Consider the following 13,361-nt stretch of genomic DNA (forward strand, 5'->3'; position numbering starts at 1 on the left):
CCTAGACATAAACCTCTTGTGCATGCAGAATCTCAGTTTCCAGTTAGTTTCCAGGGTTGCCATTATTCAGGATTGTTTCTCTTTTAGTATGAGTTAGTTCAGTTACTCAAGTTGTGTCCAACTCTTTTCGACCTCATGAACTGCATCATGCTCTTTTAATATAAACAACATTAGTTTTGAATGATAGATGGGTTTTCACCACATTTCTAGGATATATTTGTAATGGTCCTACTTAAGAGAAAAGTTTCATGGCTTAAACAAAATTCACTCTAGGCTCTTAGGTAGAATCTCAGAAAAAATCATTTAACATCTAAATTAAATTCAGTATGAAGACAGTGGAGTAGTGGAATGACCAGTTGGAAAAGATGGACTCTTTCAAATGCAACCAAGGAAGATTCTCAATGTGAAGAACATCTGAGCATCCACAGACATGGACCACTCGCTTCCAAAGTATGGAAGTCTTTGTAAACACTGATAGAGGTATGTCATATATCAAGAATCTATGGGCAAACTGTGATTTCAAACATGAACTCTAAGTTCATCATAATAATGAATCTGACATTGAAAATATGAACCTAAATACATATTTTATGTTGGAAAGTAAATGTTGAAGTCAACTAATGAGTCTCTAGGAGGATTCTTAAACATTTATTAACAAAGAAATGTTCAGATTCAGACATATGAAAAATAGTAATGCCATTTACAGTTGTGCCTTTTAATAGGTGCTCCTTAGATATCCACAGACCCCCCCTACTGCCGCTCCATTTAAAAAACTTTGCATTTCCCAGTGAGTGCAGCTTTTGCCCTCACTGTTAATAACTCATCACAATGACAGACACCTATATTATAGTTCTTAAGTTACAAATAATATACATTTTTACATCGACACATCTGCATATCTTGTTCAAAGGATTGCTTATATGGACCACACTGATCAATGTACAAAGATCCTTTGTCAAAGAAGTTAAATTTATTTTAGTAATGTTCCTTATTAAAATTGTTTTTATATTCTTATTGGAACTCTAAAATTGATTTTTGTTTTCTACTACATTTGTTTAATCATTAATGACTATCCTGAGCTAGAAATTGGAATATAGCTATTTATATATAAGGTTAACATATAATTTTATGCATTTGTTCGTAAACAATTTGTAAGAAAGAAGATGAATCTATTAATCCAATTGAACAGACCATGCATGTTTGTATGGCTCAGTTACTGCATAGGGAGGAGTGTTTTTCATTTTCTGTAGCAGATAAATATTCACCATATGCTTTATGATTGAGATTCAAAGTTGAACTGTTTTTGAGACTGGGAGAGAGTGCTATTGATACATGTGAGCTATTGGTATCTTTATTTAGAACTTCCTCTATCATTGAAAAAGTGATGAGTGAGACTTTTTCAACTATATCATGGATAATTATTTTTCATATTAAACAGTGAAAGATTCTAACGTGCTATTTGAAGCACTTTTCTTTTTCCTCTGTGGGGACTGACTATAGTCAAAGCTGTAGTTCACTTTTCAAGATTATGCCATGGCTTCAGCCTTTAATTTTGTCATTGTATACTTTATTTTTCCCTTGACAATGACTTGAGGACCAATTTTCTCTTTATTAACAAGAGAAAAATACTGTTTGTGAATAAGCTACTCATTCTTTGTATTTGGCCAGACTTTGTTTTTCCTATCTTAAACTGACTTTAGAAATGGTTTATTTTATATCTTGGTGAATATATACCCTATAAACCTAGTGGTTTTTACTTTAAAAAAAAAATAATACTGCCAATTTTACCTTAAATGATGGTTATACTAAGAATCTATTATAAAGAGAAAAACAAAACTGTAGGGGATCTATAAGTAAATTCTGAATGGCCTCCCTTCAGCCCAGCAATATTTTCTTAAATTAAAAAAATAAAGAAGTTACTTATCTCTAAAATTTTATTTTTATTTTGTGCACAGTAACAAAAATATCCCAAACCTTTAATAGTGGGGCGGGGGCAGGGGCCTCTATGTGTCTTCTCACATATAAGAGAGAAGAGCCGTAATTCTTAATGTCATTCAATCTAGATCACCATAGTTGCAAGTATTTTGTTCACAAAAACAAATAAGTTTCTTATTTAAGAAAATTGCCTGGAAATTGCTTTACCTAATCAAATCAACTATCCTCCATTTATCATGACCATACTTTCTTAGCTCATAAAAAAAATAGATAAAATGCCAATTAATTTTCACTCAATTAGAAACTGGTATGAAATGTTTCATGCAATCTGAGCTCTTCTGAAATCAAATCTCTTTTCTCTGCTAAGAAAATCTTTGACATTGTGGACATCTCATCAATTATTCACGATGAAGTTTCTTCTGCAATATTTCTGCCAGTACAAATCTAAGTATTATCAGTGTAGCTCCTGCCAGCAGACAGACTATAGGCACTGCAAAATTCAGTTTAGCTCTAATCCAAAATTATTTCAAGTTTTGTTGGTCTAAATCTACTAAAGATGATTGTATAGCTAAAAGCAACAAATTGTGAATATAACATATATAACATAATGAGGACAGTACAGATTAACATGATTAAACATTTATTTATTTTTAAATTTCTCCTCACTTTTTCTTTGGCACATTTAACAAAGCAGAGCCAGATTATCTCCTGACTAATTGCATCTGGACTTTGCTTAAAGTAGATCATTTTGTTGAATAATTTTTGGTATTTAAAATCTTTATACTGAACTCTTATTTGTTCTCTCTTGGAATTTTACTTAATTATTGAAGAGTTACAGGAAAGAGAAGGAATAACAGGTGATAAAAGCTGTAACTTGACAAATAAGACCTCATATTCATTCTTCTGCTGTGGCAGAAAACAGCTCAGCATAAACTTCTGGGTCAGTTATTTGACCATGAAAAAGTAATCAGGATGGTTTCCATATCTCCATGTGCCAGCTGTTAAAATCATGGAGCTGGATTGGAAAATAATTGGTTAAAAAGTTGAATGTCTTAAATAACAAACTACCCTAAAAAGTTTGTTTACTAATCAGTATCATTGATTCAACTGTATCTTCATTTTAGCTTCATATATAAAGGGAAACAGTGGCAGACCTTATTTTTTAGGGCTCCAAAATCACTGCAGATGGTGACTGCAGCCATGAAATTAAAAGACGCTTGCTCCTTGGAAGTAAAGTTATGACCAATCTAGACAGCATATTAAAAAGCAGAGACATTACTTTGCCGACAAAGTTCTGTCTAGTCGAAGCTATGGTTTTTCCAGTAGTCAGGTACGGATGTGAGAGTTGGATTCCAAAGAAAGCTGAGTGCCAAAGAATTGGTGTTTTTGAACTGTGGTGTTGGAGAAGACTCTTGAGAGTCCCTTGGACTGCAAGGAGATCCAGCCAGTTCATCCTAAAGGAAATCAGTCCTGAATATTCATTGGAAGGACTGATGTTGAAGCTGAGACTCCAATACTTTGGCTACCTGATGCAAAGAGCTGACTCATTTGAAAAGACCCTGATGCTGGGAAAGATTGAAGGCGGGAGGAGAAGGGTCAACAGAGGATGAGACGGTTGGATGGCATCACCGACTCAAGGAACATGAGTTTGAATAAACTCTGGGAGTTGGTGATGGACAGGGAGGCCTGGTGTGCTGCAGTTCATGGGGTTGCAAAGAGTCAGACACAACTGAGCGACTGAACTGTACTGAAATGGATTCCTTGCTTCAAATCCTGCCTCATATCATTTACTCTTCAAAAATTAGTTCAAGTGATCTTTGGAAAATGTAAATCTAACCACGTCACTCCTCCTTAAATCCCTTATTTGATTCCCTATGTTTTTTAGGGAAAACTCCTTAAAGTACAACAGAGTCCTTCATAATGTATTCCCTACTGATATCTGTAAACTCACCCTCTGCCCCAGCTCACAAGCTCAGCTGCAGCCTTAAAGAAGGACTTACTGGAAAAAAAGAAAAAAAAAAAAAGGACTTACTGTTCCCTGAAGGTGTGTTCCTTCTTGCTTTCACACCTGTGTATACTTTTTTGCTGTTTCCCAAATCTCTTTCTCTGTGCTCTCTCCCTCTTTAAATCCTGATCATTTATTTATTCAATAGTTTTTCAAGGTCTGCTCATGAATTGTCTCTTCTAGGAAGTCTTCCAAGAGACACCACCTTGATCCTTGCTCTGTGATGCAATAGCAACAGCTACATTTTTCATGTATGTGTGGGTTTGCTCAGTTGTGTTCGACTCTTTGCAACCCCATAGACTGTAGCCCGCCAGCCTCCTCTGTGCATGGAATTCTACAGGCAAGAATACTGGGGTGGGTAGCCATTCCCTTCTGCAGGGGATCTTCCCGACCCAGGGATCAAACTGGTGTCTCCTGCATTGGCAGGTGGTTTCTTTACCAGTGTGCCGCTTGGGAAGCCCAGAGTAATCATTGCTTTACTTCTATTTGTGCCTTCATTAGACTATGTATGTTTTAAAGAAAAAAAAAAAAAAAAAGAATATTCATCACTGCATTCCAGATGCCCAGCACTGTCTCTGGATTGAATATAGTAGATTTTTAGTGAACAAACTTTTGTTGGATCCATGAATGGAAAGGAGTTCTGTATTCAAACAAGGTTTTGGCAGGAACTGGCTATTTGACTTTTATGACCCTCCTTAAGTACCTCAAAGCCTCAGTTGTTTCTTCAAACAAGAGAAATTTTTTGTTTCATGTGGGTTATTACAACTGTTACGGAAATATAAAAGTACTTTAAACTGTTAAAAAGGTACAAAGATAAGGTGATAGTATTTTTACGTTAAACATATCCCCTTACTCCTTCTGCAACAAAGATATTTGTGAAGATTTGTGATTATATAAGAATAGTAAGAGGAGAATAAACTGAAGTTGATACATATCTTTTTTTACTTTTTCTGCATTCCCTGGAAGTACTTTGCTGCTATAGAAACACAAGAGGGTTGTCATATTTTTCTTTGTATGCCTCATAGCTCTGTAGTGCCAAGTGCTCAGTGGGAAAGATTGCTTTCTTACCATAAGAACAGTAACATTTTCAAATCAAAACTCACTAATCAAATTGATTAGCTGCCTGAAAAATAACATCCTGAAACAAAACACATTCTTATTTTTGAAACATTTTTGGCATTATCTATTTTTCATTATTTGGTAGAATGAGACTTTATTGTTTGGGGATGTTTAATTCACTTGGGAAACCAAAGTAGAGAAAAAGATAACTAGAGACTGTTTTCATTGAAGAAAAAAAAAAGTAAAGATACAAGCAAAAAGAGAAACAGCTTTAACTGTTATAAAGCAGAAAGTCAAGTTACTTTTTGACCTAGTTGCCTTGCCAGGGATCCAGCCCAGGCCCCCTACATTGGAAACCTGAGTCTTAGCCACTGGGCTACCGGGAAGTCCAGGAATTGTCTTTTTTTTGGCTCCTCTCATTCTCCTGGATCAGATGTCACACTCTCCCACACTGGAAGGTGGCTTCTTTAGCACTAACACCACCTGGGAAGCCCTGGAAAGTCCTGAAGGCCCACAGAGATGTTTGTTCCAGTTACAGCCTAGGAAAACTGGAGATCTGGTAGCCAGATGGGGACATATGAGGGGAAGGGCAGCTGAAACTGATACAACCCCTCTATCCTACAACAAATAAAACACACACACACACACACACCCTTAAGAAACAGAGAGCTTCTCTGGCAAAAAGAGCCTGGTTGCAAGAAATCTAAGTCTGGATGAACAGAAAATTTTAACAAGTAACCACAATTAAATAAAATCTCTAAGCCCACTATGATGCTTATTTTTATGTGTTGGCTTGATTGGTCATGGGGTGCCCAGGGATTTGGTTAAACATATAAATGCCTGTGAACATTCATATTCACATTCTCTTTAAAGATTAAATGATGTCCTATCAGGCAGTGGTTGGATGGCATCATTGACTTAATGGATATGAGTTTGAGAAAGCTTCGGGAGATGGTGAAGGACAGGGAAGCCTGGCATGCTGCAGTGCGTGAGGTTGCAAAGAATTGGACATGGGAGTGATCGAACAACAAAACAAAAAGGTAGATAATTTTATTTTTCATTTAGACATGTGAAAACTGTGTCAATGACCCCTTAGGACCATGCTTCTCAGAGTCTGGTCCTCAGCTACTTGCATCTACCTCACCTAATGCATCAGATCTTGTGAATGATGCTAAATAGATGTACCTTTAACAAGGACCCTGGGTAATGTTTAGGCACAAAGGTTTTTTAGAAGCATTGCCTCAGGGTACATGTGTATGTGCTAAGTTGCTTTAGTCGTGTCAGACTCTTTGTGACCTTCTGGACCGTAGCCCACCAGGCTTCTCTGTTCATGGGATTCTCCAGGCAAGAATGCTGGAGTGGGTTGCCATTTCCTCCTCCAGGGGATCTTCCTGACGCAGGGGTCAAACCTCCTCTCTGTTTCTCCTGCATTGGCAGGCAGATTCTTTGCTGCTAGCGCCACCCAGGAAGCCCCTGCCTCATAGACTTCCTTCCAATTTTAAAACCAAAATCAATAGAAAAATTGGATTCAATCTGCAGGGTTCAGTTTCTTACCAAAGTCTCTATTTTGTTTCAGAAATATTTTTCCTACTGTACATTTGCACTGACTGAACATAATATATTTTGGTGTAGGCATATTTGGAAGAATTATTGCTTCTTAATATACATAACTTTTAATTAAAATTACCAGGAGACCAAACTTTTGCATTTCTAAATATAGTCACACTGCCTACTTATTCACCAATATTAAATTTCAGTGTGACATTGTTCTAAACATTGTTCTAAAACATCCCAATTGTATGGGATGTTTTCAAGTTGAGAGATTAAAGGAAATGAAAGACATTTTATGTCACAATCATATAACTATTTGAAGCAATCTTTTACCAAAATATAATGTGTCTGAGCTAATTTGTCATTAAAATAAAGAGCTAATCTTGACCAAGAAACAAGGCCCAAAAAAAAGTTTAAAAAAGTTAAGTCACAATATTCTGTTCATATAGAAAAGCTTTGTTATCAGATGAAGATCATACTTAGTATTTAAAAAGATCATTTACTTATTCCTATTTCCATAAATCACAACACATCTGCACTATTCCTAGAATGATTGCCATGGAAACATCAGTATCAGGCAGTATTGTGTGTTTTATTCTATGCCAGTGGATATTCATGAGGTGAGGTCAGCTGTAAATTGAGTCAGCCTAACACTAAACCCCCAGTGGAAGAAGAACAAATGTTAGCTTAGCTGAATTAGAGTTATTTAAAAAAAATCAATGGGGTTAATACAAATGGTTTAAAGATACAATTGTGTAGCTCAGTTGAATTAGAGTTATTAAAAAAATCAATGGTTAATACAAATGGTTTAATGATAAAATTGTATTTGGTTTAAGAAAAACAAGAATTTGTGTCATTTGAAGAAATATTAGGTGAGATGAAAAATAATTGACTAAAAAAAAGTCACTGTAATGGAGTGATAGTTTTTAAACTGACCTCTGGACAAGGAGGCAGAGAAGAACCTCTGTCTTGTCTTGAGCATCACATTTTGGACAGATCAATGAACTGGAGATGTGGAGAAAGTGGAATGAAGGTATTCACTGAGAATCAGAAAGCACAGCATGTATAACTTTATCAGGGAAAATTCTTTATGTATGCTATAACATGTAGCAATGACACTGACAGGATAGAAAAGTAAGCAGGCACCATTGATTTTTCCCTGGATCCTCATATCCCTTGCTAATGCACTGGAGGGTGTAAATAATGCATACAACAGATTGCATTAGAGGTGATTGTCTCTTTATTGCATGCGTAAGTCAAAAGGCGTTATTAGTGCATTAGAGACTGAGTTCCAGATTGCATAGTCTCTTTACCTAATGACTGTCATGAATGGGAAATTTGAGAGCCAGAAACCAAACAAAGCCATCTTGATAGCTTGTCTTGTAAATTGTCTTCCTTTGCCTCATAAATGTAAAAAAGGTAGTTTATGAAACAAATAAAAATAGTTTTTTTAATTCATGAAGCTTTTATTAAATAGGGAGACATAAGTCTTTATGAAAGAATATAAAATTACCCCTGTTATTCTTCTAAAATCTGTGTTTGCTATTTCTTTTTTAATTTAGGCAAGATAATTGTAAACAAACTGATGTTACAAGCTGTATAGGATTATCTCAACAACTGGTGTAGTCTAGAGAAGGGTTGTATATTTTAATCCTTTATTGTATATTCCATTGCTTAACCAGGATAGATGTTACATAAAGCAAAATGGTTCTTCCATGTAATTCCATCTTACTGATAAATAATCAAAAGTGCCTTCCCCTTAATCACAGATTTGTGTGTAATCTACCAAATGTTAGTTGAATTGTTTTTCCTCCAGATTGTTTACTAGAAACACACTTTGACTTTGTCAGGACTTAAGAGTAGTTAATTTTAACACCACTGGTCCTTGTATGATCTATTTCTGCAATCTTTTTTCTCCTGCAATCTTCCAAATTATGTTCAGTATCTGGCTTTAGTGAGCATTTTCAGTGATGAAACAACTCAGTCTCCTTGGTGGGTAGCATATGTTCTTTCCCTTCCTTTTGAGTGAGATCAGTATAGAGCACTGACTAAGTTAGCAGTTAAGATGATGGATGTCTGACCTTCCTAAAAGCAAATTTGATGACCTAGAAATCCATGGCCTCTGTCCAAACTAATTCCTAGAATTTTTAAGAAAAATAAACTTTTTGACTAAATAGGAACAAGTTACTTCTAAACCTTTTCTAAATTCTGATACTTTAATGGACTTTGCCTTTTGTAACTTAATAGGGTCACAGTTCTGATTTTAGAAAGTAAATTTTTAATTTTAGGGTGAAAGTGAAAGTTTAGTTGCTCAGTTGTGTCCGACTGTTTGCAACCCCATGGACTGTAGACTGTAGTCTACCAGGCTCCTCTGTCCACGGGATTTTCCAGGCAAGAGTACTGGAGTGGGCTGCCATTTCCTTCTCCAAAGGATCTTCCTGACCCAGGGATTGAACCCAGGTCTCCCACATTGTACCAGACTCTTTACCATCTGAGTCATCAGGAAATTTTAGGGTAGTTTTAGGTTTAGAGAAAAGCTGCAAAGAACCTAAAGAGTTCCCATGTGCTTCATACTGTTTCCCAAGTTGTTAACATCTTATGTTACTGTGTATTTTTGTCAAAACTAATAAATCATATTAAAAATTATTTAGCTAAAATCTAGTTCTGGAGTTTTAAAAAAATTTTAGAGTGATAAGGAAATAATTTATATATAGGCAATTAATTGTTTTTCACTTTTAAAATAAAGACCAATTAGAAAACATTTGCAATAAGAATATCATTCCATGTCAATTCATTAGAAATGACTTTGTGTTTCCATTTTGTTCTTGACGTTTGGTCACTGAGTCAGGCCTGACTCTTTTGCAAACCCACCCACCTCTTCTGTCCGTGGGATTTTCCAGACAAGAATACTGGAGTGGGTTGCCATTTCCTTCTTCAGGGGATCTTCCCCACCCAGGGATCAAACCCGCGTCTGCTACATTGGCAAGCAGATTCTTTACCACGGAGCCACCTGGGATAGGCAACTAAACAGTAGCAAATAACAGATAAAACCAACTTTGTAGATGGTCTTGTATTGCAGTTCATTTCAATACCGTATTTATTTAACCTTGATCACTTCTAAACGAAATTTCCAAAAAACGTATGTGTTTAGAAGATCTTGAACAGACAATTTCCTTTTGACTTTGAAAAATTAAGCTTTATGTTGCAAGGTTAATTGTCCAGTAACAACACAGAGGACCTACTATGTGCCAGATGTTTTGCAAAGTGCTTGACACAAATTATCTTTGATCCTATCAACAACTCTGCAAAGGTGTTGGCATTGTCTCTGTCTTAGAGGTGTGGAAATTGAACTCAGAAAGACAAAGCAATTGGGTTAAAGTTACAGAACAATAAGTGAGAAATACCGGGTTTTGTTTGTTTTTTTTTTTTTTTTTATTTTTATTTTTTTTTTAATTTTTTTATTAGTTGGAGGCTAATTACTTCACAACATTTCAGTGGGTTTTGTCATACATTGATATGAATCAGCCATAGATTTACACTTTGATCTTCCAAGGAATAAAGTACTGTCTCAAGTTTATAACAGGAGAGGTAGTATTTAAACCCTAATCCTGATTAGTAGAATGAATTGTCTTTTTTTTTGCACTTTGTCAATGAAGATTGGTCAAAATTGCCATTTTTAAAGCTTAGATTGGTTTTTGAATAGTGAATCCAGCAAGTTTTTATCAGGGAAGTGGTATAGATATGGTTTAGTAGCAAATGCTACTATGAAATTTGAGAAATAATGTCACTGGGAAGTTAATTTTGACTCTATACTGAATCTGTTTCTTTGACTTTAATCCTTTTTTGTTTTTTTTTTGCCTCTGGGAACCCTGCCCCTTCTCTGCCCTACCCTTAAACTAAAGTGTCTTTGTTTAGCTCACTGGGAGATAACCTGACCCTGCCCACCTCTGAAGGACTGTGACATTCTTAAGTTCCTTGTGTAGGGAATGGTGCCACTTGTCTGCTGCTTGCTGGCATGGCTCAGAAATTCACATCTGTGGTGGGGTTGGGGGCAGAATCACATATAGTTGTGGTATTATTGCTTTTTGATATGTCAGAGATTCCATTTCACACCACCTGTGAAATGGCTATAAGGAGGTGAAACTAGCACATCCCCCTGCCTGAAGTTTGACATTCTGGGAGGTATTTGCAACAATTGAATGGTCTTTTTGTTTCTTCACCTCCCCCCATCTCTGATCCATAAAAGAACCTACCAACCAAGCCCCAACAAGATAGGTATTTTGAGCCCACTGCCATCATCTGGGTCAGTGGGCTCTCCAAATAAGTTGTATTCCTTGCCTCAACAACTCATCTCCTGGATTTATTGGCTACCATGTTATGAGCAGAGGAAGCTTGGCCTCAGTAACAATAATAGTGAAGTTTATATCACAGACAGACTTTCTATCTTTTACAAGAAAAAGTTTTGGTGGTTATTTATAATGAGACTGAGAGATAACAATTACATCAAACTAAATGGTCATTTAAGACATCTGAAATTTAGTTTTATTATTACACAAGCATAATTATGAATTGCCATTCTTATCCATCAGGCGGCAGATGGAATGAAAACCACAATCACAGAAAACTAACCAAACTGATCACATGAACCACAGCCTTGTCTAACTCAATGAAACTATGAGTCATGCTGTGTAGGGCCACTCAAGAAGGATGGGTCATGGTGGAGAGTTCTGACAAAACATGATCCACTGGAGAAGGGAATGGCAAGCCACTTCAGTATTCTTGCCTTGAGAACCCCAGGAATAGCATGAAAAGGCAAAAAGATAGGACACTGAAAGATGAACTCCCCAGGTCAGTAGGTGCCCAATAAGCTATGGGAGATCAGTGGAGAAATAACTCCAGAAAGAATGAAGAGACAGAGCCAAAGCAAAAACAACACCCAGTTGTGGATGAGATTGGTGATGGAAGTAATGTCCTATGGTGTAAAGAGCAATATTGCATAGGAACCTGGAATGTTAGGTCCATGAATCAAGGCAAATTGGAAGTAGTCAAACAGAAGATGGCAAGAGTGAACGTTGACATTTTAGGAATCAGCAAACTAAAATGAACTGTAATGGGTGAATTTAACTCATATGACCATTATATCTATTACTGTGGGCAGGAATCCCTTAGAAGAAATGGAGTAGCCATCATAGTCAACAAAAGAGCCCAAAATGCAGTGCTTGGATGCAGTCTCAAAAACAACAGAATGATCTCTGTTCGTTTCCAAGGCAAACCATTCATTATTACAGTAATCCAAGTCTGTGCCCCAACCAGTAATGCTGAAGAAGCTGAAGTTGAACGGTTCTATGAAGATCTACAAGACCATCAAGAACTAACACCCAAAAAAGATGTCCTTTTCATTATAGGGGACTAGAATGCAAAAGTAGGAAGCCAAGAGACACCTGGAGCAACAGGCAAATTTGGCCTTGGAGTACAAAATGAAGCAAGTCAAAGGCTAACAGAGTTTTACCAAGAGAATGCACTGGTTATAGCAAACACCCTCTTCCAACAACACAAGAGAGGACTCTACACATGGACATTACCAGATGGTCAACACCGAAATCAGATTGATTATATTCTTTGCAGCCAAAGATGGAGAAGCAATATACAGTCAGCAAAAACAAGACAGGGAGCTGACTGTGGCTCAGATCATGAACTCCTTATTGCCAAATTCAGACTTAAATTGAAGATAGTAGGGAAAACCACTAGACTGTTCAGGTGTGACCTAAATCAAGTTGAAGTGACAAATAGATTTAAGGGACTAGATCTGATAGACAGAGTGCCTGAAGAACTATGGACAGAGGTTCGTGGCATTGTACAGGAGGCAGTGAACAAGACCATCCCCAAGAAAAAGAAATGCAAAAAGGCGAAAGGCCTTACAAATAGCTGAGAAAACAAGAGAAGTGAAAAACAAAGGAGAAAAGGAAAGATATACCCATTTGAATGCAGAGTTCTAAAGAATAACAAGGAGAGATAAGAAAGCCCTCCTCAGTGATCAGTTCAAAGAAATAGAGGAAAACAACAGAATGGAAAAGACTAGAGATCTCTTCAAGAAAATTAGACAAGCCAAGGGAACATTTCATGGAAAGATGGGCACAATAAAGGACAGAAATGGAATGGACCTAACAGAAGCAGAAGATATTAAGAAACGGTCACAAGAATACACAGAAGAATGATGCAAAAAGATCTTCATGACCGAGATAACCTCGATGGTGTGATCACTCACCTAGATCACGACTGAGTGACTGAACTGAACTGAGTAGAAAGTTCTGTTGATTTAGTAATGCAGGGTGTGTGTGTGTGTGTGTGTGTGTGTGTGTGTGTAATATTGTGTGTTTGTGTATCTTTGCTGTAAGAAATAGGGGATTAGGATGTTTGGGGCTCTGCTAGATTCCTGACCCTGAATTTCTTTTTGATTACGGATTAATAAGATAAGTACTTCCGAAGGCATTGTTGTGCTCTGCTAAGTCACTTCAGTCCTGTCTGACTCTTTGTGATCCTATGGACTATAGCCCACAAGGCTTCCTTTTCCATGGGGATTTTCCAGGCAAGAATATTGGAATGGATAATCATGCCCTCTTCTAAGGGAATCTTTGCGAACCAGGAATAGAACATAGGTCTCCTGTGTCTCTTCCATTGGCAGGCAGGTTCTTTACCACTAGCACCACCTGGGAATTCCCTCTTTGATTACTGTAATTTCTGTCTGGTTGTTCTTGCTAGAGTACCTTGAATTTGGGGGTTCCAATGGAGTGCTATTGGCTATTTTGAAGTA

General features: G+C 36.8%; 1 protein-coding gene across 4 annotated transcripts in view; it reads left to right on the plus strand.

Moving 5' to 3' along the window:
- The window catches only part of LOC122446204 (cGMP-dependent protein kinase 1-like), an 849,064-nt gene that overhangs the window by 587,516 nt on the left and 248,187 nt on the right, over window positions 1-13,361 (plus strand). Inside the window, exon 5 of one of the 4 annotated variants that reach the window (XR_006270817.1) lies at window positions 326-3,182. The exons of the other annotated variants lie outside the window; for them this stretch is intronic. The gene's annotated coding sequence lies outside the window, so the exon portion shown is untranslated. Of the gene's footprint in view, window positions 1-325; window positions 3,183-13,361 lie in introns of those variants that run through there. 4 annotated transcript variants of the gene reach the window in all.

The sequence above is a fragment of the Cervus canadensis genome, chromosome 8 (assembly GCF_019320065.1).
Source record: "Cervus canadensis isolate Bull #8, Minnesota chromosome 8, ASM1932006v1, whole genome shotgun sequence".
Taxonomy (NCBI): domain Eukaryota; kingdom Metazoa; phylum Chordata; class Mammalia; order Artiodactyla; family Cervidae; genus Cervus; species Cervus canadensis.